This window comes from Pipistrellus kuhlii, unplaced genomic scaffold (genome assembly GCF_014108245.1).
Source record: "Pipistrellus kuhlii isolate mPipKuh1 unplaced genomic scaffold, mPipKuh1.p scaffold_m20_p_16, whole genome shotgun sequence".
Lineage (NCBI taxonomy): Eukaryota > Metazoa > Chordata > Mammalia > Chiroptera > Vespertilionidae > Pipistrellus > Pipistrellus kuhlii.
Window position 1 is genome coordinate 6,921,898 of NW_023425471.1, and position 27,240 is coordinate 6,949,137.

Sequence of the window (27,240 nt, forward strand, 5' to 3'; positions counted from 1 at the left end):
TCAGATATATAATTTGCATATTTTTCCTTTCTGTGGGTTGTCTTTTCACTCTCTTGATTGTGTCCTTTGATGCAAAAAGCTTTAAGTTGTGATGAAGTCTAATTTAACTATTTTCTCTTTTGTTGCTTGTGCTTTCGGTGTCACACCCAAAAAATCATTGCCAAACTCAATGTTATGAAGACTTTCCCCTATGTTTTCTTCTAAGTGTTTTATAGATTACCTTTAAGTTTAGGCCTTTGATGTATTTTATTTTTGTATATGGTATAAGACAAGCACCAAACCAATTCTTTTACACGTATGTATCCAGTTTTTATTTCAGCATCTTTATGACTTCAAAAATATTACAACATACTTCCACGCAGTCTTTAGTCCACTGCTCCTCTTGTCCTTTATAACTAAACTAGAGGCTTAATGCACAAATTTGTGCACAGATGGGGTCTGGCCAGCTAGCCTGATCAGGGTTGATCAGGGAGGTTGGCTGGCCAGTCCTGCCCCCTGGTCAAACTCCTTGTCCAGGGAATAATTTGCATATTAGACTTTTTTTTTTTAATATAGGATAACCTTCTTCAGTGATCTAATCCAGTCTTATGGCTTTAAAAGCATCTACATACTGATGCTTTCTGGATTCTACTCCCAGACTAGCATTTTCTCCTTGAACTTCAGATTCTTACATCCAATTTGTCACATATTTTCTCATATAACTTCAAACTCATATATGAATTCTACATTTCAATTTGGGCATTAAAACTCTTAATGTGTTCAAAAATTAACTTATTACCCCCTTCTTCTTCCTAAATCTTCTCACCTAGTCTTGAAAGATTACCACAAATACCTCAGTTGCTTAGACCACAAACTAAGATGAAATCTTTTATTTCCCTTTTACTCTCACATCCCACATATAATCCACCAGCAAATCCTGAAGGCTCTACTTTCTAAGTATAATCAATATCCAATCGCTTCTCACTACTCTGCTATGACTCCCCTAGTTTAAGACCCCATTCTCTCTGGCTAGAATGATGCAGGAACCTTGTAATGGTGTTCCTGCATCCACTCTTAAAATCCTATAGTTGATTCTTCACATATCAGTTAGAATAATTTTTAAATCAGTAAATCAGATCACATTATTTCATTGCTTGAAATTTATCAATGGCTTGATATTATAGTCAGAATAGAAATCAAATCCTTACTGTGGCCCAAGGTCCTGGTTCCAGTTACTATTGCTGTACAGAAAATTACTTCAAAACTCAGTGGCTTGCCGAAACTGGTTTGGCTCAGTGGATAGAGTGTTGGCCTGCGAACTGAAAGGTCCCAGGTTCTATTCCGGTCAAGGGCATGTACATTGGTTGCAGGCACATCCCCGGTAGGGGGTGTGCAGGAGATAGCTGATTGATGTCTCTCTCTCATCAAAGTTTCTGACTCTCTATCCCTCTCTTTCCTCTCTGTAAAAAAAAATCAATAAAATATATTAAAAAAACACCTCAGTGTCTTAAAACCACAACCATCTTATGACACTTTAGAAACTTGGGTAGGTGTTGGCTACTTGAGTTTTTTTCCCCCCCTTCATTATCATGAAGTGAACTGAAGACACTCAGGGGTATTTAGATGGTGAGTGAGCTGATCTGAATGGTCCAAGACAGTTTTATTCACATGGCTGGCTCTTAGGTGGGGTGACTGGAAGGCTGGGATTAGTTGCAACTCTTTTTTAAATCCTCACCAGAGTGTGTGTGTGTGTGTGTGTGTGTGTGTGTGTGTGTGTATTCCCCCCCCCCATTGGTTTCTAGAGAGAGTGGAAGGGAGGGAGGAGGGGAAGAGAGAAACATCAACACATTTGATTCATTGCCTCCTGCAGGTGCCCCAGCCGGGGCTGGGGGACCTGCAACTCAGGTATATACATGTGATTGGGAATCAAACTCACAACCCTTTGGTTTGGGGGCCAACACTCTAACCACTGAGCAAAACCACCCAGGGCAGTTGTGACTCTTGAGTGAAATGCTTATACTAGTAAATGGCCTCTCCAGCATGGCAGTCTCAGTATCGTTGAAGCGAATATTCAATAGACCAAGTGCAAGCTGCATGATCTTTTTATGACCTCACCTTGGAAGGCATCTGGTGTCACTTCTATAGTACAGTATTCATTACAGCAGTCAACACCCACCAAATCAAGAGGAGGGAACTTAGACCCCATTTCTCAATGAGAATAATGTCAAAGAAATTGTGGCCATTTTAAACAATTATCACAGTGCTGTGTGACCTAGCCTTATGATGTCTAGGTCATCTACAGCTTTTCTCTGCCTTGCTCACTCTGAGTCACATCGGAACACTACAAGGTGACTTGTGCTATATAGCTTTTTTACTTACTATTCTCTCTGCCTTGAATTTTCCCCCTTCAAATCCTTGAAAAGCTTACTCCTTCATTTCATTCAGATCTCTGCTCAAATGTTTCCTTCTTATATAGCCTTCCCTAACCAACTCGTTTGAAGTAGCACCTCCTTTCAGTAACTACTTTCTTACTCTGTTATTTTCTTTACAGACACACCCAATCCTGTATTATATATATTTATTTTTAGTTGTCTATTATCACATTCACCAGCATATAGGCTTTATGAAATTTAAACTGATATGTTCACGGTGCCTCTAGTACCTTGAACAGAGACTGACACTCAGAGTTGCTTCATCCTACTTGTTAAATGAATGACTGAATTTACTTGAATGTTTTCCATTTTCTCTGAAAATCCTTCTTTTCCATTTCACTGAGGAAACAATGTATTTCAAGTTCCTTATCTTATGGGCAAGTTTTCTACCTCTTTGGCTCTTTATCAACTGGCAGGCATTTGATTTTGAAATGTTTTGCATCCATTAAACTTTTAGACAAATACTGGATTTGAGCAGCAGGGACTATTTCTCTGATCTTTGATTTGATTTTTAGTTTGTGCTTTTGTGTGATTTTGTTTGTGCTTCTTCTTTAAGCTCCAGCTAGATAATAGCTTTGAGTTTTGAATATGCCAAGTAGAAACCTGAAAATGATTTAAAAATTTTCCACTAGAAATATATTTACAAAAGTAAGACCTTTTCGTAATTGCTTACATAAGACTGTGTTAGTCTTAATTAAGTTGCCTCAGGCTGTGTTATAGCGTGTTCTTTCTCTTACCTGAAGAAACATAGGAAAGAATGAATATATGTACATGTTACTTCATTCCAGCAAAGGATTTAAGACAGACTATACTCACAATCAAAGAAAATTAGTAAATTGAGGCAGGCAAAATAACGTTCCAAAAAGTAAAGTAAATATTTGCCTTCATAGAAATATTCCAGTTATTACACTGAAATGTGAAAAAAGAGATATTTGTAATAGGATATTTTTTTAATTGCAAAAGTACAGTTTGGGTGTTTTAATTGCAGGAGAAAGATAATAATGAAAATGAATCTATTTATGCTCTGATAGACTATGAGTAGACTGCTTTTTAAAAAATGTTTGAGAAATATTGGGCCTTCAAAAGACTTTTTGGATGTCTTTATTTACTTACTTTATGTAGATCAATTGATAATATTTTATTAACCTTCTAAAAACTGGCATTTTGAATATTCCGAGTGTTACTTTTAGATCCAATATATTTTATTGTCTGTCCCGACATTTGAAATTCTATTGTATGATTCTTTATTGAGTACTTTCTTTTTGCCTAATTTTTGGCTAATGCTCTATTTATGGACTGAGGTGACATAGAAATTAAAAGAAAATTTAATGAACAAACCATAATGTCAGGAGTGTTTGCAATGCATTCAGTTGAACCACAATTTTGTGGATACTTATTGTATGAGTCACAAACACAAGTGCATCTACAGACAAAGCAGATAAATTAGTGAAGCAGAGAAGATATATGGAAAATCAATTGCCAGAAATATAAACATGCTTTCTTTATTTTTACTGAAATATATAAAGGGATAACACAATAGATACAGATATACTAATGAAGATCAGATTTTAACATATACATGAGAAATATGCAAATTGAAGATAGACATAGTTATTATTAATAATTTTCTTTCAGATTTCATTACTCTTTTGATGTGGAACTGAAAAACAGGTACCTTAACTTCTGTAAAAACATGAAGTGTCAGGTCTTATATTTCACATTATGAAGTGAGAGGTAGAATTCAGCTTTGAATCTTCTAACTGATTTTGATATTTAATTGAATTCAGTTTCATAATAGAAAGAAGCTCTTCATAAATGGATAATTCATTTTAGACATGAATAAGATCATTGCACAGTGTTCTTATATTTAGGACAAATAAATGTCATTATTTCACTTTCAGTATTATATTGCACTGCAGTTTAATAACTTTCTATTTGGAGCTCCCAATTCACACTATCAATGCTAGTTAAGGAAGACAAACTGAACAATGCTAGCTTCTTTTCACAAAGTTTTGAATAAAAGTATTTGGAATTTTGGATTCAATTTCACACTTTTGGGAATGTACATCTTGCTCTGGCATTCACTTTTATAAATAAAGGAAAATAGGTGAGATTATTCTCTGACAAATGAAACTACTAAAGATCCATTCTTGTGTGATTTATGAACCAAATGAACAGCTCCATTTGTTAATGCCTTCGAAGAGAAATATTCAAATATTTAGGAGATTCATAATGTCAAGTCTGATCCAATTTTTGCCACCAAGTTGAGATGGGCATTTTTCCTTGGATAACATGAACCAGAGGATGTCAGCATTTTAAAAACTTCATTCAAAATTCATTCATGATTTAAGAAAAACTTTCAGTAAACTAGGAAATTATTGAAGTAATACAGGTCTTCTTGTCTCTGCAGGTCCCTAATATGATTCACATATGCTGGTGACATAATTACATATTAACGATGCATCATCCATCCTGCTGACTACTTTGTAATGGTGATCACAATTAAAAGTCTTGCTAAGTGTATGCAAGAAAATGTAAATTATCCATTTTCTGGCCATGCTAAATTTACCACCCAGAATTTTTAAAAATACACTTTTTATTTATTTCAGAAAGGAAGAAAGAGGGAGTGATAGAAACATCAATGATGAGAAAGAATCATTGATTGGCTGCCTTCTGCACGCCCCCTACTGGGGATATAGCCCACAACCAGGGCATATGCTGTTGACTGGAATCAAACCTGAGACCCTTCAGTCTGCAGGCCAATGCTCTATCCACTTAGCAAAACCAGCTAGGACACCATCCAGAATTTTATAGTGCAAAGGTAGCGCGCAGTATCAATCAACCATGTATTTTCTTGAACTCTTTAGGCCATCATCATTGTATTCCTAGAATTCAACCTCTGTCAATGTGGACTATATCCTTGATGTGCACTCATAACTACCAGGGGGCAGGAGGAGAGGACCAGGTTGAGCAGGAGGAGCAGTAGAATTTGCACAAGGTCTGTCTTTCCCTTTGCCCACATGGTTTGAGAGTGATCTGGGAGAACACAGACTCACTACATTGATCAGAGTCAAGAGAGGACATGGACGTAATGTTTTGTTGTGACACAATCTCCCTTTGTGTACCACTAACCTTTGGAGGCTGCAGTGTCGGGGAAGACAGGGGATCACCTTGTGTTCAAGTAGAAGGACATACAGTATAATGGGTATCTGTGGCCAAACATTCCACCCTGAAGTACTGTAGACTGGAAGAAATATTGCTCAAAGGTAAGTAGTAGACCATTGGTAGCTCAGAGATGTTTGTCCTATGTGTGACATGCATGAGAACCACTCCAAATTGGTGACTCAGCACCAATCTTGTACAATTTCATTATGGAAATAATCATGCTGTCTGGTGGAAGCATTATGTTCACCAGTCTGTTCTCTTGGAACTGGGACCTCAATACCAGCCATAGATATAATTCCTAGAGCTCATTGGGGCATCTGGTTGACCTCATGCAAAGTTAAGATAGTGGTTTAAAAAGCAACCAGAAGAGAGAGACAACAAGGAACCAACTTACACAATGGTCTGGGCAGCACAACTGGTTGAGCTAGTACTGGCCATGGAGGGGAACTTAGAAATTTTCTAGGAAAGCATCTTAAAGCCCAGGACATTTTATATTTAACTAGAGGCCCAGTGCATGAAATTCATGCACAGGGGTATGTGTCCCTCAACCCAGCCTGCACTCTCTCTAATCTGGGACTCCTTGAGGGATGTCTGAATGCCTGTTTGGGCAGTTGAATATCCCTCTCACAATTCAGGACTGCTGGCTCCCAACTGCTCACCTGCCTGCCTTCCTGATTGCCCCTAACCACTTCTGCCTGCCAGCCTGTTTATTGCCTAACTGCTCCCCTGCCAGACTGTTTGCCCCTAACTGCCCTCCCCTGCAGGCCTGGTCCCCCCAACTGCCCTTTCCTGCAGGCCCGGTTGCCCCCAACTGCCCTCCTCTGCTGGCCTGGTCACCCCTTACTGCCTTCCCCTGCTGGCCTGATCACCCACAAGTGTCCTCCCTTGCAGGCCAGGTCCCTCCCAACTGCCCTCCCCTGCTGGCCATCTTGTGGTGGCCATCTTATGTCCACATGGGGCAGCCATCTTGTGTGTTGGAGTGATGGTCAATTTGCATATTATCTTTTATTAGATAGGATAGAGGCCTGGAGTACGGGTGGGGGCCAGTTGATTTGTCCTGAAGGGTGTCCCAAATCAGGGTGGGGGTTCTCTTGGGGAATGGGGCAGCCTGGGTGAGGGGCCTATGGTGGTTTGCAGTCTGGCCTCGCCCCCCAGCGACCCAAGCAGAGGCCCTGGTATCTGGTATTTATTTATCTTCTATAATTGAAACTTTGTAGTCTTGAGTGGAGGCCTTGACCAGCCAAGGTGTGTGGAAAGCTTGGCTTCCTTCATCGCTGGGGAAACCTAAGCATCCTGTTCGCTCTGTGGCCACAGCCATTTTTGTTGGAATTTATTTATCTGCTATAATTGAAACTTTGTAGCCTTGAATGGAGGCCTGGGGTGGCCAGGGTGTGTGGAAAGCTTGGCTTCCTCCATCGCCAGAGCAACTCAAGCCTTCTGTTCATTCTATGGCTGCAGCCAGTTTGGCTGGGTTAATTTGCATACTTGATCCTGATTGGTTGGTGGGAATGGCTTGTAGGTGTAGCAGAGTGATGGTTAATTTGTATATTACACTTTTATTAGATAGGATACATATTGTTTTGCAAAATTTCCAACTGTAAACTGTTTGGTATCAGGCAATTAATTTAATATTTAACTATTTCATAGTAGCATTATTGATTACATTCTCTCAAAATAAGTCCTATGGAAATCACACTCCTTTTCCAGTTTACTAAATGTTTCCCACAAAGTATGTTGGTTAAGAGCACAGATTCTGAAACTAGAATGCTGGATGGAAATCCCAGATGTACATACTGGCTTGGTGACATTGGGCAAGCTACTTAACTTCTCTATGTTCCAGCTTTCTCTACTTAATACAAAAAATAATAGCACCTACCTCATAGAGTTGTGTTGAGTATTAATAGTGTGAATACATGTAGATACGTAGAACCCTGCTAGGTGCATGATAAGTATTTTGTAAATATGTGCTATTTTTGTATACCAGGGGTTGTCAGTGGGGTGAGTTTGCCATTCAGGGATATTCAGCAATGTCTGAAGATAGTTTTGGTTGTGTGTGTGTGTGTGTGTGTGTGTGTGTGTGTGTAAGTGTAAGGATGCAGGAAGTGCTATTGCAATCTTGCGGGTAGAAGCAAGAGATGCTGCTCAATATTTTACAATGCAAAGACAGTCTCCATAACAAGTTATTTGACCCCAAATGTCAATAGTGCCAAGGTTGAGAAACTCTTGTATACTATTGATAGTTCTTACTATGATCTGTTTTATAATAGATGTCTCCAGCTATATTCTTTCAACATAGGTGCATTTTCTTTGCAAAATAAACAATTTACAGTCTTCATTTTTACAGAAAAATATGCTCTGTCTCAGTCATCTTGAAATAGGCTACCCTCTTATTTAATCTATCATATGAATAGTGGGTGCAAGAAATTTTACTTGAAACTCTTTACTCTATTACAAATGCAATAGAGCATGTACAATAATTGTGAGCCAACAATTGGCTTCAGTGACAGAAAGAAAATAGAGAACGATGGGGTGATAGGGTAACAAAGAGCTGGCGTTAGGTCCTTGAAGCACTTACTTTATTTCCTTCCCCCTCCCTCTCATGTGCTAGAGGGATTAGTGTCAGTTATTGTTTGAATTGGGGAGAGGTTGATGGGGGGGGGAATGAAATAATGGATGAAACACCATAAGTACATATTGCAAATAAGTGTAATGTTTCATGCAATTGCAAAAAAAAAAAATCACGAGAGTGAATCACAATAGCAACCATAAAACTGGAGGTATGTCAAAAGGTTGGGCAAATTTCTGGGAGTAGTTTGGTTCTGAATGAAGCTTATTTACAGGGTGGAATGTTCTCCATGTCCTTGCTACTCAAAATGTGGCCCACAGACCAGCAGCATCACCTGACTTGCTGAATCACAACCTGCATTTTAACAAGATATCTAGGTGATTTATATGCCTATTAAAATTTGAGAAATGCTGGAATGATCTCTCTGTTTCTGGCACATATGGCATGCAGATTATCTTTTAATTCAGGAATGGTACTATTAATAAGCTAAAGGTGATGGGGAAAGCCTTTTTAATCAATGAGAAAGCCATTCCCATTTCCATTAAGTAATTTACATACCATTGAGTTTATTTAAAGATTCTCAAATGATCTGATTTTTATAAGATATGATCTTTTCTTTAAACTGATGTTAGGGTTAATGATTTGTGTTATATTTGCAATTTAAAAGTTAAGAATGAAGAGTGTGGATGCTTTGAGAAAGATAACAAAGTGTGTTCTGCTACCTTTGTAACTTGCAGACAGGAAGGACCCCACTTGCAATTTAGCTATGGCATCCTACACTTCTGATCTCCATGGTCTATATTTATTTTAAGATATCGTAGGAACTATAATTCTAGTCTCCTATACACTTAGCTGACTGCCACAGGCTGAGACCGAAAGAGAGGTTATAGTAAAATCGCATGGTGTTAGAAGAAAAGGACACATCACTCAATTAGGTGCATTTCCTTATTAAATTAATTGTACTTGTAGACCAGCAACCTGAAAACTGCATTTCCATCAGAAGCCCAAGTGTGAGCAGCAAAAGTGGGGACTGCTCCTTCACTTTTAGGGACTTTTGAGCCTTCGCCAGATGCCTGCTTCTGACTTTCATTGCCCTGTATTTTATCTTTTCCCTACCCCAGGGAAGGAGAAAGGGGTGGGTATCTCATTCTCTGGCAAGGGGTCAAAGGCTGGGGCGTGCAAATGATGCAAAGCTCTGTGAGCTACATATTAATAACTGCATGCCAAATCTAACATCACTTTCACTTTCCCCACTACAGCTCCTGAGAACTCTCCACAGCCTTTTACTCACGTTACCTGCTGAAACTACAATAGATCCCAGAGAGCTTGACACAACTGCAAAACTTGAAGCAGATATAGAACTCTGGCTTTCTAACCAGAAAACAAAAATATTTCCATACCCCTCCATTGTGGATGATTTCCAAAGTACTGAAATCTATGTGCCTTGGAAATGATTGCGTGTTTTGGGCTGCAAGCCACCAGTGAAATAAATTTTAACTTTATCTGCTGGTGGTGAAGGATAATGAGCATTTTCTTATGAAATTTGGGGCCTCTCTCTCCCCAGCAGCTTATGCACTTCTATTGTGCCAGCTTCCATATACTTTCATTATCATTATTAGACACAACATCTAAAACACTATTAAAATAAATCTCATCTCAAATTGCCTTCCTGAAGTGAACTGAGGAGATTCTGGCATCCATAAATGCAGAAATGCACACTGCAATCGACTGTGTGTTGTGTCAGACAAAAAAAAATGAAGAATATATCAAGCTTGAAGGTTCATCAGGAGCTTCTAGATAATTCTGCCACTGTTTCAATTTTAGAAGTCTCTCATGAAACATTGGATCTCATTAAGCTTTCAGCTCTTGAGCCCCAGGATGCACTGTATTTAATTAATTCTTCCTGGCATAAAACTTTTCAGAAGCTCTAAGCACTGGTAGCTAAACAAAATTCTCTCAAAGGTAATTTCAGAAATCCCTCGATTATATATATATTCATTTATCTTTCAATATGCAAACTCAGACCTTGAGGGAGCTATGTGTGTGGGGAGAGAGAGAAAAAGAGAGATCTGTCTTTTTTCTTTTTTTATTTCATGAAAAACGATTTTAAATATAATAATGTTAAATGCAATAAACCTTAATATTTCAAGAAAAATGATCTTTAATATAATAATGTTACATGCAATAAACACCAATTATTCGAGAAAAATGCTCTTACACATAATATTATATGCAATAAACATTAATATTTCAAGAAAAAAAGGGTTTTAAGTATACTAATATTACCAAAACTGTACTAACATAGTATTATGTCACAAAAGTTGTAGGAAATATTAAAAATTTGCAAATAACAGTATTACTTTTATTATATTCTAGTATATATTTTTCCCCTCTGGCTCTATTTTTGTTCATCAGTTTATGTTGTTCATTATATTCCACAAATGAGTGAGATCATATGATATTTATCTTTCTCCTACTGGATTGTTTTGCTTATCATGATGCTTTTAAAGTCTATTTTGTCGAATATGAATATTGCTGCTCCGGGGTTTTTTTTCTTCTTCTTCATTTGCATAGATTTTTTTCCCCAACCCCTTCACTTTCATCCTGTGTGTGTCTTTTGTTTTGAGGTGGGTCTTTTGTAGATAGCATATAGTTGGGTCATGTTTTTGTATCCATTCAGCTACCCTATACCTTTTGATTGGAGCATTTAATCCATTTATCTTTAGGTTTACTATTGAGAGGTACTAATTTATAGCCATTTTAATTCTGTATGACTAAATTCCTCTCTCTGTTTCTTCTTTCTTCTCAGCAATCCCTTTAGCATATCTTATAATGCTGGTTTGGTGGTGATGAACCTCTTCAGTCTTTTTTTTTTTTTTTGTCTGGGAAGCTCTTTATTTGACCATCTATATTGAATGATAGCCTTGCTGGTTATAGTAGTCTTGGTTTCAGACCCTTGCTTTCCATTACCTTGAATACTTCATGACATTCCCTTCTAGCCTGTAGAGTTTCTGATGAGAAATCAGGTGTCAGCCTTGGGAACTTTTTTGTAGGTAACAGTTTTCTTTTCTCTTGCTGCCTTTAAGATTCTCTCTTTGTCTTTAATTTTTGGCATTTTAATTATGATGTGTCTGGACATAGGTCTGTTTGGGTTCTTCTTCTTTGAGGTTCTCTGTGCCTCCTGAACTTGTGTGACTTTTTCCTTTACCAGGTTAGGGAAGTTTTCTACCATTATTTTTTTCAAACACCTTCTCTATTGCTTGCTTGCTTGCTTGCTTTCTCTCTCTTTCTTTCTTTCTTTCTTTCTTTCTTTCTTTCTTTCTTTCTTTCTTTCTGCCTCTTCTGGCATACCTACTATTTTAATATTACTACATTTCACATTGTACCACAGTTCCCTTAAGCCGTCCTCCTGTTTTTTTATTTGTTTTTTTCTTCCCCTAATCTGCTGTGTATTCCTTCCAATGTGTTCTTTATTTGTGTTATGTCATTCTTTATCTCAGACTGTTCTTTTTTCATAGTTACATAGTTCTTTTTATATTTTTTTCATACTGTTAAGCATTTTTAACATCATTACTCTGAACTGTTTCAGATACATTTATTTAAAAAAAAATATATATATATATATATATATATATATATATATATATATATAATTGATTTTTTACAGAGAGAAAGAGAGAGGGATAGAAAGTTAGAAACATCGATGAAAGAAAAATATCGATGAAAGGAAAACGTCAATCAGCTGCCTCTTGCACACCCCCTACTGGGGATGTGCCCACAACCAAGGTACATGCCCTTGACCTGAATTAAACCTGGGACCCTTGAGTCCACAGACTAAAGCTCTATCCACTGAGCCAAACCGGTTTTGGCTTTAGATACATTTCTTATCTCTGCTTCATTTATCTCTTCTTCTGGATAATTCACTAGTTCTTTCATTTGGGTGTTTCTTTGTTTCCTCATTTTGGTTGCCTGTTTGGGTTTGTGACTATGTATTAGGTAGATCCTCTATACTTCTCAATCTCTAGAGCAGGATAGTGTTAAAGGCTGTTTCTGACTAATTGGATTAGGCAAAGACTCAAAACCTTCAGAGTCTGCCTCTGAATACATACTAATAGGATTCTGATTTGAATTGCCCTCAGGCAATAGTCCTCAGATGTTGTGAGAGTTTTTCAACAGAGTGGGGTAGTTGTTTCTGCCTGGAGCCTAATTGTTACTTTTAATCTCTTAAATGGCCTCAGGGCAAGGTGTTTTCCAATAGAGTGTGTTAACTGTTTTCCCCACAGGCAAGGCAGATGTCTATGTGGGAAAGATGTCCTCCACTGTGTAAGGGAATAACTCAGTCCTGGAAATTTGAGGTGGCTGCCTTCTGAGCTATATCCCCTGAGTCCCCAGTCCTGGGTTCTTCTCTCACAGCTCCAGTCCACTTCATCCTCCCTCTGCTAGAACACAAGATGGCTCCACAGGGAATTTTTGTGCATTGGCCTTTTAAGAGGGTACCCAAAATATCAGCTGCCACTCCCTGGCAGACAGCTAGATGTTATGTGGGTACCTTCCTCAATTTGGTGCTCAGCTTCAGGATTAGATCCCAGAGTTCTCATTGGCATCCTCCCATAGCTGAGATATCTCTCCGGGACTCCAGTTGCCACCTGTGGGTGCGAAGCCAACGCTTTCACGCCTGCCTCTGCCACTCCTACCAGTCTCCTTTTGGTCACTTTTGATTCTTGGGTTTTCCATTCTCTCCTATGAGTTTTCCATTGATTATTCAGCAAGAGATCTGTCTTTGAGTATGACATCTAATTTAGAGATAGTCTTTATGGTTGTTGAGTGATTGCAAGCAAGATGCATGCTCATCTTTTTTTTTAATATATATATTTTATTGATTTTGTACAGAGAGGAAGGGAGAGAGATAGAGAGTTAGAAACATCGATGAGAGAGAGTCATCGATCAGCTGCCTCTTGCACACCCCCTACTGGGGATATGCCCGCAACCAAGGTACATGCCCTTGACCGGAACTGAACCCGGGACCTTTCAGTCCCCAAGCCGACACTCTATCCATTGAGCCAAACTGGTTTTGGCTGTATGCTCATCTTTAGATAGGATAGGTGGCATGGCAATAGCCTATTGAAACCTTTCTGAAATAATAGAAATATGGGCTGAATATGCCCAAGTTGTGGCATGTCAACTATTCATAGTATTTTAATAGCCTCTTTGTTAACAGGTTCTTTTCCAGTCTTGTCCATTTGCTATCATCAGAGACTGGACTGTAATTTGAATATGGGGTTTTAATAACTAACCAACAACAACAAACAGCATTCATTTCTATCTTTTGAACTTATTTAACAAGATGCAAGAGACGAGAAAACCTTTTTTCCCCCAGTCAAGGTCTCTAAAGTTAAAGCTACAGAAAAGAGCTTAAAAATCTCCTAGAACAAATTACCTTGTTTGAATATGTTTATCAATAGGAGAATAAAGGGAAGAGGGATAAAAAGACAATGAGGTGGGAGTAGTTATGGAAAAGAGCACAGACTGCTTTTGAGATGCTGATGTTCTCTTCATCTGTGCAGTACTGGTAACAAGGACATGTTCAGTTTGCAAAATTTTATTATGCTATGCACTTATGATCAGTACATTTTTGATGTGTGTATCAACAAAAAGTAGCAAAGAAACAAAAAAGCAAACATATAATTTATGAAGGTGGTCTAGGTAAAACCAGTTGTCATAAAGGCAAAGCCATAGTGAAGGCAAGGGTAGGATAATGTCACTTAAAATGAAGAGATGATGCACTAAACAGGCCTTACCAGACCAGTAGCCAGAGTTTCTGGAGGAAAGTTTGAGATGGGGATGATGGCTTATAGTGGGAAGGGGGATACCGAATCAAGATGCTAGAACTCAAAGGGAGTTGACACTGGAAGTTGAAACAGGAAGCTAACTCAGGAGCCAAGTGTGCCTGGATCACAGAATAATGCTAAAAGGGGTTTAGCAGGAATTAACATAGATCATAGCAGCAGAGAAAGTAGGGCTGGGTCTCTTTTTCCCAATTTAGTAAGTGGCAGAGACCTTAGGCAGGGTCTTGGATGGGACAATACTCATTTACAAGATATAATTATCCGTTACACAGAAAACATTATTTCTCTATGTTCTCTGAGACTCAGTCTGGTTTATCTTGGCATTTCCTGGAGCACTTCCAAATGACAGAGTCCCCTTTGGGTACTGTTTGAATATCCAACCCAGGCAAGGTCCAAATTTTGTTGACATCCTTACCAAACCAGATGGTTGGATGGTTCTGCCAATTTTTCACTTGACAAACACTTGTTGAGCACCTACTACGTGCCAGGAGCTGTTGAATGTGTTGAGGAGGCAATGAACAAAGCAGACAAAATCCCTGCCCCTTGATGCTTACACCATGTTGACAATGTATAGAATATACCACAACTGACGGGGTTATTTAATTTAGAGTTTTAAAAGCAAAGAAAAAAATCAGAATCATCAAAACATGATAATGGTTAAAATATACACATGCGTGCCCAATGGTTAACCTACGCATGTGAACACACATAAAGGATATCACACAAGGGGATATTATTTGCTAACTGCCAGTCCAAGGAGAGTTTATTTCATAGGGTCAAAAAGATCCATGTTTAAGGCTTAAGGTTTAAGACCTCTCCTATTTCTTGCTGGGTGAGGGTGAGCAATTTGCTTATCCTCTCTACGTCTCAAATTTTTCTCACTTATGAAACAAGAATAATTTAGCAACCTATCTTCTAAGGTTGATATGTTTATCTTAGTTACTAACTCATAATAATTATATTTATAACTATGCAATAAAAGGTAATACATTCTGAATCCCCAAATACTTTCAAGTCTTTTAGCTTTTGCCAGCCCCTCTTTTTATGAGTCCCATGTAAACTTTCTCAAGTGTCTCAAGCTCTCTTCTGTATGTTTTGGGATGCTTGGGGTCTGTTGCAGTATTTGTAAGGATTGTTCAGGTGGGGAGATTTACAGTTTCCTGAGCCTCTTTCTTTTTGAATTCCTACTCCATCCAAATTCTTTTTTTAAAAAAATATATTTTATTGATTTTACACAGAGAGGAATTGAGAGGGACAGAGAGTTAGAAACGTCGATGAGAGAGAAACATCGACCAGCTGCCTCTTGCACCCCCCCTCCCCCACTGGGGATGTGTCCGCAACCAAGGTACATGCCCTTGACCAGAATCGAACTCGGGACCTTTCAGTCCGCAGGCCGACGCTCTATCCACTGAGCCAACCTGGTCCCGGCGCCATCCAAATTCTTGATCCACATTCAATATGTCACAGTCTTGCCTCCTGAAACCTGTCCCATGCGCAGGCACCTCTGTTTTACCTTAATTCCCTCCAAATATCAATAACACAAGGCTGTTGGATACAATGGGCTTCAATTGAAGTTTTGGGGACAACCAAAGGAGTCCAGTTGTCCAGACAGGGGCACCTTCATGGTTAATTCTTCACTGACCACATTTCCTTCCCTAAAACTTGGCTTCATCCCCGACTTCTCTTTATATCACTCTTCATATCCAATCCACATGGAAATCTTATTGGCTTTATCTCCAAAATATACAAAGCATGAACCTTTTTGTAAAACTCATGTTTTCCAAGTGCCTAGGACAATGCCTGGCATAAAGAAGGTGCTCAATAATTAATCACACCTGCGAATAGGTGACCTTACATAGCAAAAGGGACTTCAAAGGTGTGATTAAGTTAAGGATCTTGAGATGAGGACATTATACTGTATTATCTGTGTGGGCCTGAAATAATCACAAAGGTCCTTATAAGAGGGAAGCAGGAGAATCTGAGTCAGAGATGTGACATGGAAACAGAGGTAAGAGAGGACAACAATTTGAAGATGTTATCTTGCTGGATTTAAAGGTTAGGAAGAGACTAAGAGCCACAGAATTGAAGGTGATCTCTAAAGGTTGAAAAAGGCAAGGAAATGAATCTCCTTTAGAGTCTCCAGAAAGGATGCAGTCCTGCTAATACTAATACCTTGATTTTAGTGCTTCTGACCTGCAAACCATAAGATAGTAAATTTGTGTTTTTAAAAACTATTATTTATGGTGCCCTATCTGGTTTCAATCAGTGGATAGAGCATTGGCCTCTTGACTAAAGGCTCCTGGGTTTGATTCCAGTCAATGGCACATACCTTGGTTGCAGGCTTGATCCCTGGCCATGATTGAGACGCATGTGGAAGGCAACCAATCGATGTGTGTCTCTCACACTGATGTTTCTCTCTCTATATAGCTCCCCCTCCTTTCCACTCTCTCTAAAATTCAATGGAAAATATCCTCTGGTGAGGATTAACAACAACAACAATGGAAGTCAAACTATTACTTATGGTAATTTGTTACAGTAGCAAAAAGAAATGAATACACTCCACACTCCACGTCATTCATCAACATCGAATATACCAAGGTGTTTATCGTGTCTACTGTTAATAGTCTCTCTCCTGCCTCACCCTCTGTGCCCTTGTACAATGTAAGCTCCACAAGTGCTGATATCTTTGTTTTATTTATTACTTTAGACCTGCACTTAGAAACTGACATATAGTAGGTGCTCAGGGAACACTGTTGAATTAATTAATTGGTTAGTTCTTAATCTATTGTTACTCTCTGAAATTACTTCTTGCCACTTAAAATGAATCATTATTACCAAGTAGTATATACTGTACACAACTATAGGTGCTATACTTTTGTATGACCGGAAGTACAGCAGGTTTGTTTACACCAGCCATCACCACAGACACGTGAGTAAAGGCATTGTGCATTATGATGGCTATCTCACTAGGGGATAGGAATTTTAGGCCCCATTATAATCTTATGGGACCACCATTGTATATGTGGCCTGTCGTTGAGTTGATGGAAATGTCATTATGTGGTGCATGACTGTAGTTATCTCTCAGTTTTGCACTTAAATTCTCTTATCTTCAGTATCACCTAGTTTTCAGTCAGGAGGCAGAAACCACACAGTAATTAGGACACAGAGAGTTTAATATAAAGAGTCATTAAGCAATAAAAGAGGACTAACTACTAAGGGTAAAGAATAATTCTAAAGAACACAGGTAAGCACATAGTAGGGGAAACCATTACTTTCAGGGCTGAGGCAGAGTATCTAAGGTAGGAACAAATTTTGAGAAGACTCCCCCCCCTTTAGACCCCAAGGCTTTCACTGAGGGCCAGGAAATAAGAAACCACTGGCTATGCCCTGGCTGGTTCGGCTCAGTGGATAGAGCGTTGGCCTGCTGACTGAAGAGTTCCGGGTTCGATTCGGTCAAGAGCACACAAGGGCACATGCCCAGGTTGCAGGCTCTATCCTCAGTAGGGGGCATGCAGGAGGCAGCCAATCAATGATTCCCTTTCATCACTGATGTTTCTCTTTCTCTCCCTCTCCCTTCCTCTCTGAAATCAATAAAAATATATTAAAAATCAACACTGGCTAGGGTGCCAACTAAACTCACTAAGAAGCTACTTGCTGGGGTACAGATGAGACTCATGAGAAGTTGCCCAGGACGTGCTACAAAACACTCTGAAAAGCTGCCCTCTGGTTTGCTAGTGGGATTTTATTGGAAGCTCCTTGTAATAATGCCACTGGCTAGGAAGCCACCCATGGGGGTATTCTGAAACTCACTGAGGAGTGGGCACATCTAGGTGCTCTGAATGCCGCTGGCCAACGTGTGCTTGCAGAAGCAACCAAAAACCAAACAGCACATTAAGAAAAAGAATTTCCTTTTACCCTGCCACGTACCTCTAGCACCTTTTATTGGTAAAACCTAATACTGCACCATTTGGCAAAGGAAAAACATTTATGGGTTCCAGCTACAGTATCACAAATCAGGGCAGAGAAGGGTGGATTTTGAGCTGAGAGGCATCACACAGATAACTAGAACACCTTTGTCATTTCTCCTGAATGCTAGTAATATGGTAAGCCCCTTCTCCCTATCTCCCGCCACGGTTTATATGACATTTAACATAGCTCAGACCGCATGCAGTAAATACTTGGTTGACTGTAAATAAGATTCTCCTGAACTCTTATTTGCTCCATAGCCGAGGAAGGCGAAGGCATCCTCTCTCCCTTCGCGTTATCCTATTCTGAAATCTAATGACAGAGCAGTTCAACCATGAGTGAACAACAGCTGCCACCAAGCTAGCAATTTCCAACTGCAAACCAGGCTGTGATTTTCTCCTCGGCGATTATGCCATCTTGGATGTCATTTTCAAATTGCTGAAGCCAAGCTGGGGCGAATTTAGATTTTGTTTATTAAACTCTCACTTGGTGGGAAGCAGCCCTGTCAGCTGCTGCTTCTCCCAGTGTCAATTTTAACTCAGGTTTCCAAGGCCAACCCCTCAAGGAAGTGTGTTCCCACCTTCTTCGTTTGTCATAAGGACTCAGATGGTTCACAGACCAGTCTGTTCAGACCAGAATTACTTAAACTGTACAAACCTGCTTTGTGTCCAGAGAAGGAGAGTGCACAGTCTAACATTTATGTTCATGTTAACGTATTTCATGGCTTCTACAGGTCTTCAAAACTCTTATTTTGTGTGAGTTCAAGTACCTCCTCACTCCAAGGGCTCTAGTAAGTGGCCCGTCCAAAAGTAAAATTTCCTAACCCTGGGTTTAACACCAACCCTAGTCCTTTCCAGTCTTCCCTTGCCCATGATTAGTATGTGACAGTATTCTTTCCTTACCCTGAATATAACAAGTTTGCCTCAAATATTAGCTTAATATTAGTAATTGTGGCCCATATTTGTTTCTTTGGAAACAAAATAGTTTTGGGTCTTGAGTTAGACAAATTTGTATGAGCTCAGACTCTGTTGTTTATTACTTATGCAACCTTGGATATGTTACTTTGCTTGTTTAAATTTCAGATTTTTCTCTGGTAAGCCAGTGCTAGTTGAGGGGAATGGGGCAAGTTACCCTCTTTAAATGTTAGTCTCCTACTTAGTAAGTAGGGACTAGTGATATTTACTTCAGAGGGTGGTTGTGAGGATAATGTCTATAAAGCCCTTAAACAGTGAATGTTCAATAAATGTCAACTGTGACTGTATCAAAAACCAGACAATTTCAATCTTTCTAGTCCAAGCTACTATCACTTCTTCCCTAAACTACCGCAATGATATATAAAAATATGAAATATATTTTATTGATTTTTTACAGAGAGGAAGAGAGAGGGACAGAGAGTTAGAACCATTGATGAGAGAGAAACATCGACCAGCTGCCTTCTGCACACCCCCACTGGGGATGTGCCCCCAACCAATGTACATGCCCTTGACCGGAATCGAACTTGGGACCCCTCAGTCCGCAGGCTGATGCTCTATCCACTGAGCCAAACTGGTTTTGGCACACAATGATTTCTTAACTGGTGTTCCTACTTGCACTTTTGCCTAAAGTCTAGTTACCACACAATAGCCTGAACAATCTTTCTAAATGTAAATCAGGTCTATTCAAATCCATATGTTCACTTCTCATCATGCTTTGAACAAAATCCAAAGCCTACCATGGTAAATAAGGCCTTACGTGATTTGGCCTTTGTCTATTTCTCTGATATCCTTTCTTACTGATTTCCTTTATCCCTCACTCTCATCAAGTCACCATTTTGTTGTGGTTCCTTGACCATGCAGGCATGTTCATGTTCTGAGACTTTTTATATGCTGATCTCTCTCATTGGAATGCTTCTAATCCCAGGGATTCATATCACCCATGATGTAATATGGCCTTTTATTCAGGTGTCTCCTCAAATATCTTCTCCTCAAGAGGTCTTCCTTGGTCACAGTATATAAATGACTCCTATCTCCCATCCACCTGTCTCTAGCCCCTTTCCTTATTTTCTTCATGACATGTATTGGCACCTAACATTATGCTATATATTTATTTGTTTATGATCTTTTGTTCCATTAAAATCTAAGTTTCATGAAGGCATGAACTTTGTTCACAATGAGCCAATACTTGCCATATGTTAGGTGCACAGTAAATAATTGTTGACATAATGAGTATTATTGTTATTATTCATGAATTTGAGTCCTGTGAAATTTTGGACCTTTCGTGAAGTTCTCCTTAGTGTGCTCATATCTCTAACAGTAGCCAATTTATCCCCTTTTTGGTAAATGGTGTAAGTCTTAGCTGATATTCCCAGAAATGAGATATATACCTTGACTCCAACTATTTGGGGGGGGGAGATAAATGTGGCAGGTACTATATGTACACTCATCCCCATCTCCTTGGTTTACTCCAGAGGTCACGTAACAACAGTTCCTTACAGGAGGACATTCTTGGCTCTTTCATCCCAGGAGTGGGATGGTAAGCAATGCTGAAGAGTTAATGCTCCAAGAGTGACTATTAACCAATGAGGGATGGGCTTATTACTAAATACTCTAGCTTCCTCAGTCCTCAGTTGGACTATCTTGTTACATGCAATTTCTCTGAGGGTCTCCAGAGGGATGGAGCCATAGCTGCTCATGGTGGAAACCCTCTCATAGATGCACCTTTTACTGGTTTCCCTCTTTTCTGTTTCTCACTCTACCTATCCTTTCATTCATGCTCTTAGGGATGACCTACTGAATAAACTAATTACAACCACATCCTTGCTTCAGCATCTGCTTTTTGGAGAACCCAACAAAGGCAATGATCATCATCAAAATGTCAGCTTCCCCTGCAGAGAGCTTGCTCTGAGACTCCAGTGTACATCCATGAGGGTAGAGATGGGCTGGTGACCCAACTGTTCTGTGCTCTGGAGCAAAACTTGATTATGGTCACTGACCTTTGGTCCTCAACTGCACGTCCTCACCTCTGCTTCCTGAGACTTCAGAGTCCCCGTCCCTCTTGTATGTACATTTGGGAGCGCATAGGGGTTGCTGTGCCAATTATGCCCCTCACAGGGCATTCCTATCTGCTCTCACATTCTAGCATGGCCGCTTTAAGGCTCATACTGCATCTCCTACAACACATGTTTCTGTAACTTTTCCCTCAGAGGTGAAAATGGTTGACTCACCCAGAACATGTTCTCTGAAAGAATTATCTGGTGGTGGTTCTGATTAAAGGCTTTATTTTCCACACCATGCTGTAGAGAAGTAATTACAAATGTCAGATCTGGAGTTAGATTGGGTTCAAATCTCATTCCACCACTTGCTGGCTGTATGAGTGTGGGTAAAACAAACTGCTGTTTCCTCTACTATAATATGGGGATGGTAATTTTACAACCTCAAAGTACTATGAATATTAAATATACTAGAATATGTAAAGCATTTACGATAGTGCCTGATAGGTAGTAAGCTCTCCATAACTGTTAATTATTATCTTGGTTTGAGTTTCCCCAAAGTGGATCTTGAAATAAGGATTTCATAAGTAATTATTTTGGAGGTGATTATGAAAAACATTGGTAGGGAAGTGAAACAGGTTAGGGAATAAGGCCACAAAGAGTGTGTTGTCAAACCAGTGATTATTGTGGGTACCGGAAGCTCAATCATTCTGAGGAACTATAGAACACAATGTAGAACACGGCACAGAGATATCCCAATTAGGGTAACCAATTATACGGTTAGAATGGGTCTCAGAGGTGTCCTTAGATGCAGGACTCCCAGTACTAAAGAGTCCTGAACAAACGGGAATGAGTTGGTTACCTTAAAAAGGAGGACTAAAAGGAGGACTATTTATTCATATTCTCTCTCTCTCTCTCTCAATCTCTCTCTTTCTAAAAAATATTGATTCCAGGGGTGTTAACCATCCACGTGAACTGACCAATCACTTATGACCAGAGAGTTAGAGGGTTTTACACTAAGTAACATTTAACTTTTGATAGGTACTAGAAGATATGGGTGGGGCAACAACAGCATCTACTACAGCTCTTACTATTACTCAGTTCCTTCTGCAACACCTCTCCCCTCCTCCTGGAGTATTTGAGAGAAGTGGTGGAAACTTGGGATAAGAAATACCATGTTTTAAATTTTCTCTCTTTTTCTATTGATTTAGAGACCAGGGGAGCTCTTGCATTTTTTTTAATGATCAATGATAAAATTCCCTTGGGTCTCTGTTTCCTCACCTTTGAACCAAGATTAGGATAGGATGATCTCTCAAATGCCCTTTGTAACTCTGTATACATTTCTCATTTAAGCATGAATCAAAATAATTTGATGCTTTTGTAAAGATAATTTCAGGTTCACTATGTTAAAAAATATAGAGTATGTTCATTGTTTAATCAGAATGTCCGTTGCTGGGGAATTCAAAGGATTCTGTCACCCTGGAAAAGTAAATCATAGTCATCAGTGTCTTCTACAATAAGTTTACTACAGAGAATACAATATAACTTATATCTGCAATCTCCAAACTAACTAAATTAAAGGGATGTCAAAGTTCATAAAGTACCTAACAAAGGCACTTTTGTTGAAACAGCAACAAAAGTAAGGTCTGTGAGTCAGACCTAAAGAGTTGTAGAGCTGCTATTGACATGGTGAGCTAGCCAATCAAGGATGGGAAGCTATCCAACCAAGTAAATATTCTTATTTCAAAAAATGGTTCAGCACTATCTTCCTGAAATGGACCAAAACATTTCTGGGTTATAGATCATTTATTTTCATTCTGTTCCTACACTCGCAGCTCTTGGCCCACTCACTGCCACAGCAAAGATTCAAATATGTCTATGTTGTTGTTATTTTTTTTTTTTATCAGACTTTGGGGTAGTATAAAGTTAAAAACAAGTAATGAAGATATTTTGATTGTAGCAACTAAGAACTCAAATAATATATCTCTGCATTTCATTTTTTCCCTATTACTTTCTAATTTGTCAGTTAGGAATGCTTTTAGCTGCAAGTGACAAAACATTCATCTAATAATATAATGAAGACTTATGTTGTATATTTAACCATAAGTGCAGAACTAGGTGATTTGTGATCAATAAAGCCACCCAGTGATGTTGTCAAGGACTAAGGTCTTCTCTGGATTCATCTGCTCTATTATCTCTAGTGTGTATTCAGTAATGTCTCCTCTCATTGCAAGATGGCTGTCTCAGGTTTGTATGACACTATCCTAAGCACGAAACTTGAAAAGTGATAAAAAAAAAGGCTTTCTCTTTATCATTTTTTTTTTTCTTCAGAGAAAGCAGGCTTTTTTTTTTTTTTTTTTTTCCCTAGAAGGCCCAGTAGATTTCTCTTTTTGTGTCATTGATCAGAACAGGTCCATATGCTCACTCCTAGAACAATTACTGGTAAAGGGATAAGGGAATTCCACATTTGTCTGAGATTAATCACAATTAATTCCCTGGGGCTGGATACTGTCAAAGTCTAAATTTCAAATGGTTAATAGCATGCCTCTTATCAAGTGTAAAAAGAACACATGTCAAAGATAACTTCTTAATGAGGGAACCATCAAAATAGTAAAACTGGTTCAAAGTTGGTTAGGGGAAAGTGATAGATAGGGTCAAGGAAAGAAAGGATATTGAAATGCAATCGCTAAATTAGTTATAAAATTTATTAATAGCCTACAGTACTATAAAACTGTAACCTTTGAGGTTATCTTTTTCATTAGACAGAAATTTCTTGCAACTTATTAATGTTCTACAAAATTAATATCTCTCTTTACAAAGCCAAGAGTTAATTGTAAGTCACATAAATATACATTTCCCTAAAGAGTTAGATACTCTTTGGTTGATCCTATTAGACATAGAAAGACAGGAAGTCATTATTTTGCCTTGCTTCCAAGTTTGGGATACTATTTCTTAACAGCACATAGCTAAAAGAATCCAAATTGAGGTTTTCTTAGCAAAAATGAAGGAGGAAGTGTTCATTGGGGAGGCAATCTATAGTGCCTGCCACAAATCTCTTATTTAAAATGACTAAATATGATTAGGTGGTTTTAATAGGTTTTCTATAATACTATCTTTAACATGGACAGCAACATCAAGTTCTCTCAAACTGTTATCCTTAGGTTTTCTATTTTTAGTATGATTAAAGTATTAATATTTTGAGTGGTATTTCAGTGTCACCAGGAGTAATTTTTATTGGCATTTCAATCTCAGTTCTAATTTTGGATGGACATGCTGATTTCTTTACTCAGCTTCCTTGAAAGTAAAGCATTATCACTGATGAAATGATTATGACAACAGGAGGCCTTTTTTGATTTTCATTAGAGCATGTTTTCCATTTTAATTTATTTTCTTTGAAGATGACCCTTGAAATTTATCTCCAAGAAGAGATTGCTTCTTTCTTTCCACAAGAGGATCTACGGATAACTAAATCCCAGTAACACTGAAGTTTCCCAGTGACTTAGCCTGTGGAGACTTGTTTGTTTCTCCGCATTATTATTATTTTTCCTACTGACTCAATAAAACCAAACCCAGGGCTGTATTTTAAAACTCCCTGTGCATTCCACAGTGGACATCTTGATCTTAAGTAAAAGCAAGCCTTGCCTCCAATTTCAAATGGCTCAAGCAGAACTGGGATACTAGTTATAGGAAATCAATGCTGTGTCCATGGGGAGGGGGTGAGAGAGGTCAATGGGGGAAAAAAGGGACATATGTAATACTTGCAACAATAAAGATTTTAAAAAGTAAACCAAATGCTATAATACATTCCATTTAGGATAAGATTCTCTCTTAAGGAATTTGTCTTATGGTGAAGCTTGGAATTAGCAGCTGTTTGTAATTAAACAGGTGACACCCTCTCTAGAGATTTCACTTGCAAGTGAGTCATGCCACATTGGTTCTATAGAAGCGTGTGAGAAATGCATGATTAGCGTTCTTTCTATGGCACCTCTTGGGTCTGTCATTCTATTTGTTGTGGCTTAACAAAGAAGATTAACAAAGAAGCTTCTAACAAGTGAGAACTGAAATCTTGTTTCAAAAAACAGTTAGGCAGCATTTGGGGGAAGGAAACATGGATAGTGACTCTTTCCTAAAATCATATTTCTATATTCATAAGTGAGGTAGGCTTTTTTATTTTAGTGAAAGAAATCACTAGAAAGATTTCTGCACTTAATTAGATTGTTTCTGAGGCTATTTATTGTCATTTATAGTTGAACTTTTCTTATAGGAAATGTAAAGAATAAAATTGCAAGGCTTTAGGGTTATCTCAGCAGGCATGACGCTAAAGAGGGAGTTGACATGGAGAAGGAGTTTCTCAACTGGGCAATATGAAGAGAAATGGATGCTTAATCTGTCAAGGTCTGATTTCTTTTTTTATTAAGTATAAATATGAAAAACCAACTGTTGGTAACTTAAAACTCCTATACTTCAACTGTTCTATTTTGGTTTTCTAATGTTTTCCCTTAAGAAATTTATTATTTAAAACACTTCCAACAATAAAAATAAATTAAAAAAGAGAAAGTATTAATTTGATATGAAGTGCGGGGAAAGGATCAATTTTAATACATTGCTTTGTAGACAACATCATAAAATAACAATCTCTTTCCTATCTTCATATTACATTATTTATCAAAATACTGGTTTCATTTTTTTCCAGGTCTCTTTATAGTCCCATATGTACATATAAATACTTTGTGTTAGAATGCATATCAAAGATACAGTTTGTAATATGCTTTCTCCATTGAATACTTTATCATAAGAGTCACAATTATTTTAATTGGCAGTCTTACTATATGGTAAATTTTATAATAGTTTATTTGACTCTTTGTCTGTTGGACATTTATGGCCTTAACTAATTTTTACTGCTACAGTAAAAACTCATACATGAAGATTTTTCTATTTAATATTATTTGTTATTTGGCAGATGTATTAGTCAAGATAGGCTGGGTTATGTTTTAGTAACAAATTGACCACCATGCATCAGTGGCTTAATACAATAATGACTTGTTTCTCATTCATGATACATATCCATTATGAGTCAATGTGAGGAAGGTCACACAGTCCTCAGAGACGCAATCAGATAGAGATATAGCAATATTGTAGCTGCCATCTAGAATATGTGTCTAGCTTGATTATCATGGCAAAGAAAGAGATGCTTTTACTGCTTCTACCCATAAGTGACACATATCCCTCTGTTCAGAGCCCATCAATCAGAACTGGTCTGTAAGGGAGTTGGGAAATATAATTAAGTAAACAGAGTGTTTGGAGAACATTAGAGATTCTTCAAAGAAAGAAATATTATTTCCTTACAGCGAATTCCTGATTTGTTGGAATTGCTTCATTAAATGAAGAAGGCATATATGTACTTTTGGAAACTTGTTTGCAAAACAAGTTTGATCTACAGAGAGATGTATGTTTTTTTGTTTTGTTTGTGTGTGTGTGTGTGTGTGTGTGTGTGTGTGTGTGGTGGCTGGTGGTATAGAGAGGTGGTAAAGAACATGGACTGGGGGCCGAGGCATATCTGTGTTTGTGTCCTGACACTCAATGGCTATGTGTTCGTGGCAAATTATTTAGTCTTTCTAACCTTCAGTTTCCTAATATGCAATATGGCTGTGATTATGTCTACTGCACTTAGTTAGAATTAAATGAAAGTGTCTGTGTACCAGTAAGTGCTGGCATAGTGCTCTGGCCTATGGTCAGTTCTCAATAAATGGTAAGTATTATTTTCCCTCCACTTTTCTTCATGTTTTTCATTGTAAACTCATCCTTTATACGTTTACATGTAAAAAATATTAAACATTTTAAATTTGTATAATTTAATAGGTTCAGCAATTACTGGGTTTAGATGTAGTAATTATATGTATGTTCAAACAAATGAGGTAAAGAATTGTCTTTTCTTATAGTCACAGAAGTTCTGACAAGAAGGCTCTCTTTGGTTTCTGATCACCAAAATCAGAATCATCTCTATTATCTACCCTTTAAGCTTCATTGGAGACACAATGATGTTTATACGGCTAAGCCAGTATGTGTGTACAGATTTTGAGTATCCTGCTCTTGAGACTTGGAAGCAAAATAAAGTATAATGGAGATAGGAGGAGATGAATAATATTTTATAGGTTGTGGTATTAAAACATGTGAGATCATTGACTTTATATTTTTCACAAGATAACAATTCCTTACTTAAATGTTTCTTTGTGATTTTATCAAATATGTTTTATTTATATGATACACCATCTGGGTGTCTGACAGTGAGCAAATGTTAATGTTCTTTTTATTTTGTGG